This window comes from Diceros bicornis, chromosome 14 (assembly GCF_020826845.1).
Source record: "Diceros bicornis minor isolate mBicDic1 chromosome 14, mDicBic1.mat.cur, whole genome shotgun sequence".
In the NCBI taxonomy this organism is placed as follows: domain Eukaryota; kingdom Metazoa; phylum Chordata; class Mammalia; order Perissodactyla; family Rhinocerotidae; genus Diceros; species Diceros bicornis.
Window position 1 is genome coordinate 14,008,246 of NC_080753.1, and position 6,149 is coordinate 14,014,394.

The window sequence follows — 6,149 nt, forward strand, 5'->3', positions numbered from 1 at the left end:
TAGATAGAATATCTATAAATATATATATAAAACCCTAAAGAAAACCCACGAAAAAGCTTTTGGAAATAATAAATATATAAATATTATATATAAATATATAATAAATAATAAATAAATATGGTAAAGTTGCAGAATACAAAAATCAACATACAAAAATCAGTTGCATTTCTATACACTAGTAACGAAGTAGCAGAAAGAGAAATTAAGAATACAATCCCATTTACAATTGCAATAAAAAGAATAAAGTACCTAGGAATAAACTTAACCCAAGAGGAGAAAGATTTTTACATTGAAAACTATAAAACATCATTGAAAGAAACTGAAGAAGACACAAAAAAATGGAAAGATATTCTGTGCTCTTGGATTGGAAGAATTAACATAGTTAAAATGTCCATATTTCCTAATGCAATCTGCAGATTCAATGCAATCCCTATCAAAGTTCCAACAACATTTTTCACAGAAATAGAACAAAGAATCCTAAAATTTATATGGAACAATAAAAGACCTCAAATAGCCAAAGGAATCCTGAGAAAAAAGAACAAAGCTGGAAGTGTCACACTCCCTGATTTCAAAATATACTACAAAGCTACAGTCGCCAAAACAGCATGGTACTGGCACAAAAACAGACACACAGATCAATGGAACAGAATCGAGAACCCAGAAATAAACCCACACATGTATGGACAGCTAATTTTTGACAAAGAAGCCAAGAACATACAATGGAGAAAGGAACGTCTCTTCAAAAAATGGTGTTGGGAATACTGGACAGCCACATGCAAAAGAATGAAAGTAGACCATTATCTTACACCATACACAAAAAATAACTCAAAATGGATTAAAGACTTGACTGTAACACATGAAACCATGAAACTTCTAGAAGAAAACATAAGCAGTACTCTCTTTGACATCAGTCTTAGCAGCATATTTTCAAATACCATGTCTGACTGGGCAAGGAAAACAATAGAAAAAATAAACAAATGGGACTACATCAAACTAAAAAGCTTCTGCACAGCAAAGGAAACCATCAACAAAGTGAAAAGACAACCTAACAATTGGGAGAAGATATCTGCAAACCGTATATGTGATAAGGGATTAATCTCCAAAATATATAAAGAATTCATACATCTCATTAACAAAAAAAATAACAGCACAATTGAAAAATGGGCAAGAGATCTGAACAGACATTTCTCCAAAGAAGATATATAGATGGCCAACAGGCAGGTAAAAAGATGTTTAACATCATTAACTATCACAGAAATGCAAATCAAAACTACAATGATATATCACCTCATGCCCGTCAGAATGACTATAATTAACAAGACTATAATTAACAAGGAAATAGCAAGTGTTGGAGAGGATGTGGAGAGAAGGGAACTCTCATACACTGCTGGTGGGAGTGCAAGCTGGTGCGGACACTATGGAAAACAGTATGGAGATTCCTCAAAAAATTAAGAATAGAACTACCATATGATCCAGCTATTCCACTGTTGGGTATTTATCCAGAGTGTGAAAACACAAATGCGTAAAGATACATGCACTCCTGTGTTCATTGCAGCGTTATTCACAGTAGCCAAGACTTGGAAGCAACCTAAGTGCCCATCAAGGGACGAATGGATAAAGAGGATGTGGTATATATACACAATGGAATACTACTCAGCCATAAGAAACGATGAAATCCAGCCATTTGTGACAACACAGATGGACATTGAGGGTATTATGTTAAGTGAAATAAGTCAGAGGGAGCAAGTCAAATACCGTATGATCTCACTCATAAATAGAAGATAAAAACAACAAAAACAATCACATAGAGACAGAGATCGGATTGGTGGTTACCAGAGGGGAAGGGGAGAGGGAGGAAGGCAAAAGGGGTGATTAGGAACAACTGTGTGGTGATGGATTGTAATTAGTATTTGGGTGGTAAACATAAGGTAATCTACACAGAAATCGAAATATAATGATGTACAGCTGAAATTTACATAATGTTATAAACCATTTATTGTTACCACAATAAAACAAAAAAAGGAATTGGGGCGGGGCCGGTGGCACAGTGGTTAAGTTCACACACCCTGCTGTGGTGGCCTGGGTTTCGCAGGTTTGGATCCCGGGCGTGGACATATGCACTGCTTACCAAGCCGTGCTGTGGCAGGCATCTCACATACAAAGTAGAGGAAGATGGGCTTGGATGTTAGCCCAGGGCAACTCTTCCTCTGCAAAAAGAGGAGGACGCGCAACAGATGTTAGCTCAGGGCTAATCTTCCTCACCAAAAAAAAAAAAGAGCCAACTCCAATCCACCATAAGGTATTTCCAACTAAATATCCAATCAGTTTGTCTTTAGGATAAACTGGTGGATGAAAACGAAGGTGGATGAAAACGAAGGTGGATGAAACGCAGAATGACTGAGGGTGAATAAGAAGCATTCAGATGCACATCGAGGCATCGCCCCACTCCACAACAGACGCATCTCTACTCGCTACCCAATGGATGAAGCACCCTCCCTACTGGTTTTGTCAACCAAAAATGTCTCCAGAGATTGCCAAGTGTCCTCCGGAATGGGAGGGACAAAATCATCCCCTTAAGAAACCCTGGACGACATGACTTCTCAAACTCCCCAACTCAGGAAGTTTCGATGGGAAAACTAGAGAATCACAGGAGCATAGAATGAATTTTTTAAAAGCACAGTAATTCACCTAGCTAGAATGGACAAGTCATTCAAATCGGAATGTAAGAGTTGGGCCGGCCCCGTGGCTTAGCAGTTAAGTGCGCGTGCTCCGTTGCTGGCAGCCCTGGGTTCGGATCCCGGGCGCGCACCGACGCACCGCTTCTCTGGCCACGCTGAGGCCGCGTCCCACATGCAGCAACTAGAAGGATGTGCAGCTATGACGTACAACTATCTACTTGGGCTTTGGGGGAAAAATATAAATAAATTAATTAATTAAAAAAATAAAATAAAAAAAGAATGTGAGTCAACCATGCTCTAAGTGTTAATATTGGGGGAAAAAAGGAAAGGTCTCATACAGGAGAGATGGAGAGGCTCAGGGAGATCCTGGAGCTATTAGAACATAACAGAATTCATGGGAAAAACTCTAGTACATATGGGGGAAGACATTGAAATGGCAATGAGGAAAAGCACTAGGCAGGATTCTACCGAGAGCAAGGTTTGTCAGGGCTGAGGCGGGGTCCTCATTTGAAGGGGAGGAAGGCAGCCACGTGGGGTAGAGAGGCACGGAGCTTGGGGACTGGGTGCAGCCTGGGAGGCAGGAGCGCCCTGGGCCGCAGAGCAGCGCCCTCAGCTTCCTCAGCCTGGCAGCTCCTCACCTCGCTCTGACTTGCTTGGTTGAGAGAATCGTGATTCTTGAGTTGGAACCACTCAGAGACTTGTGATTCTTGAGTTGGAACCACTCAAAGAGAAGTCCCTGCTGGGCCCCTCATGCTCTGTCTGTTGTCCACAAACCTGTTTTTCTGACTAGACTTAAAGCCCTTTAGGTCAGGGACTAGATCAGGCTCGGATCCTGTTCCCCACCAGGCATCATTTCTTAGCACTGGAAACTGCTCAAAAAGTGTCAGTTGAGGAAATTTTTTGCTTTTTTTCTTGTGAAAGCTTTGCCCTGAGCTAACAACTGTTGCCAATGATCCTCTCTCTACTTTTTTTCCCTCCCCAAAGCTCCAGCACATAATTGTATATTCTAGCTGTAAGTCCTTCTAGTTCTTCTATGTGAGCCTGTGCCACAGCATGGCTACTGACAGAGGAGTGGTGGGGCTCCTCATGGGGAACTGAACTAGGACTGCCTAAGTGGACTGATGAACTTTACCCATTTGGCCATCAAGGCTGGCACTGAAGGAAATTTTTTAAAAGAAGGAAATACTTCTACATATAAACCAGAAATGAAGCGTCAGAGAAGGATTAGTGAAATGGGTCATTGCCGGGTAAGCAAGAGGATGCTGGAGAGACGTGATCATTTTCATGAAGTGTCGACAGTAAGACCCGCGTAAGGGCTGTGAAGAGCTGGAGAGAGAAGCCGTGGGTCTCCCGTTCCAATGGCTGGACCCATGCAAAGGGGGCTCGGGCACAGGAAGGAGGCCAGAGTGCCCGGATCAGGGAGGGAGGGGCAGCAGGGCGGGCCTGAGGAGAAAGGCACGTGGAGGGCAGGGTCCTGGGACAGAACCAGGGATCTGCTGCAGTGTTGGGGTTACGCAAGGCCTTGTTTAATGATGTGCCAGAACCCTGAACCTTCGCCAAAAACTTCCTGCAATCCAGGTTAAGTAATAAGTGAATGTCACTAATCTTTCCACAGCAGCTAAACAAAAAGATCCTTTACATGACATTTGAAAAAAGTCTGGAGATTAAATCTCACTCCTAAAGGAGCTCTATGTGTTAATAGATAGGTAGGTAGGTAGGTAGATAGATAGATAGATAGATAGATAGATAGATAGATAGATAGATTGACAGACAGATAGAAGAAAGAAGACACAGGTGTTACCTGGTATGTTCAGACTAACTCATCTCCAGGATCTGGGAGCAGGAGAGAGCATGCATTTGCTGATCCTGATAATGAATTTTATGTACATTATCTCATTTAACTTTCTCAACAGCCCTCAAAAGTAGAAATAACTCTGTTTTTAGAAGAAAAAATTGTGGTGCAGAGATGCATCCACCTGCCCGAGGTTGTGATCCTCATGAGGAAAGAGCTGGGATTGGGCACCAAGTCTCCTTCTCTCTGCTGAGACCTGCTGTGATTAGGATCCCTAGACCTCACTCCTTTAGTTCATTCCTGGGATTATCATGGATAAGGCCTTTCAAGGAATGTAAGCCTACTCCCCTATTAAGGTAAAATTTAGTTACACTAGTGCTCAATTTACTCATAGTAAATTTTTAGGCTGTCAAAATAAACCAAGGCACGCTTTTATCAGTGCTTCTTCATATCAAGCACCTAAAAATCAGCTAACAGAGAGGAACTCAGGAATTCCATGTTTCCTTCTCTCCCTGCCCTTCAACCGTTAGCTGGCTAATGGATTCCGAATGGGAAAAATAAACAAGAGTCTCAGGGAGACCCACAGAGAGCGCCTGAGCGTTCCACGGTGGGGTGAAACCTGAAATGACGTGGCCCTGAAATCAGAGGACACAGCGTGTGAGCCTAGGAAAGCCACTGCATGTCTTTGACCTTCAGTTTCCTCCTCTTTAGAACAGGATACGAGAAGCTACTTCCCGGGGTTGTGGTCGAGGGCAGACACACTTGCTGGATATGGAGTGTGAATCAGGAGCACACGTGTGTGCTCTTTGGCAGTTCATCGAATCTCTCTAATTCTCATTTTCTGCTGACCAGGCAAAGTTTTAGGATAACCCTTGCCCTAGTCTGGACCAGGCCTTTGGAAACCTCCTAGTGGGGAGGTGAGGAAAGTTGTCTATGAGGAAGAGAGTTATGATAACATATTATCTAAGAGAAGAGTTCCTTTCCCTTTGTAACAGGATCCTCAGTGAAAGGGAAAGGAGCTGAGTGTGAGGTGTGAGTCACTTGGCGGTGTGAACTCTAGTCCACAGCACACACTTCCCGCCTCAGTGCCGGCCTTAGTCTCCTCTCCATTCTGCTCAATCCCAGCACCTCCGCCTCCCGTGATGAGAAAGCACCAACTCCAGTATCTCCAATCACAAGACAGATGGTTGATTAAGTATGTTTCCAAAGGATTTTTTACTTTCTTTTTTTTTAATAATTTTATTTATTTACTTTTTTTCCCCCAAAGCCCCAGTAGATAGTTGTATGTCATAGCTGCACATCCTCCTAGTTGCTGTACGTGGGACGAGGCCTCAGCATGGAGAAGCGGTCCATCAGTGTGCACGCGGGATCCAAACCCGGGCCGTCAGCAGCGGAGCGCACGCGCTTAACCGCTAAGCCATGGGGCTGGCCCGAATTTTTTACTTTCTGAAGGTTAGACTATTGAGTCCCCCATTAAAAATGTGCATATTGAAAACATTTTGATATCTAAAATTCAAGTCATACACACTTTTTCAGAGATATATCTCCTGGGCAAAGAGAAATATATTTTTGTCCGAAACTCCACAACAATAAAATTTGGCAAGAAGAATCTTAATGTTTTCTAAACAGAGCCTGGGATTTGGATGGAAAATGCAACTGTTCCTCCCTCAGTCCTGGCT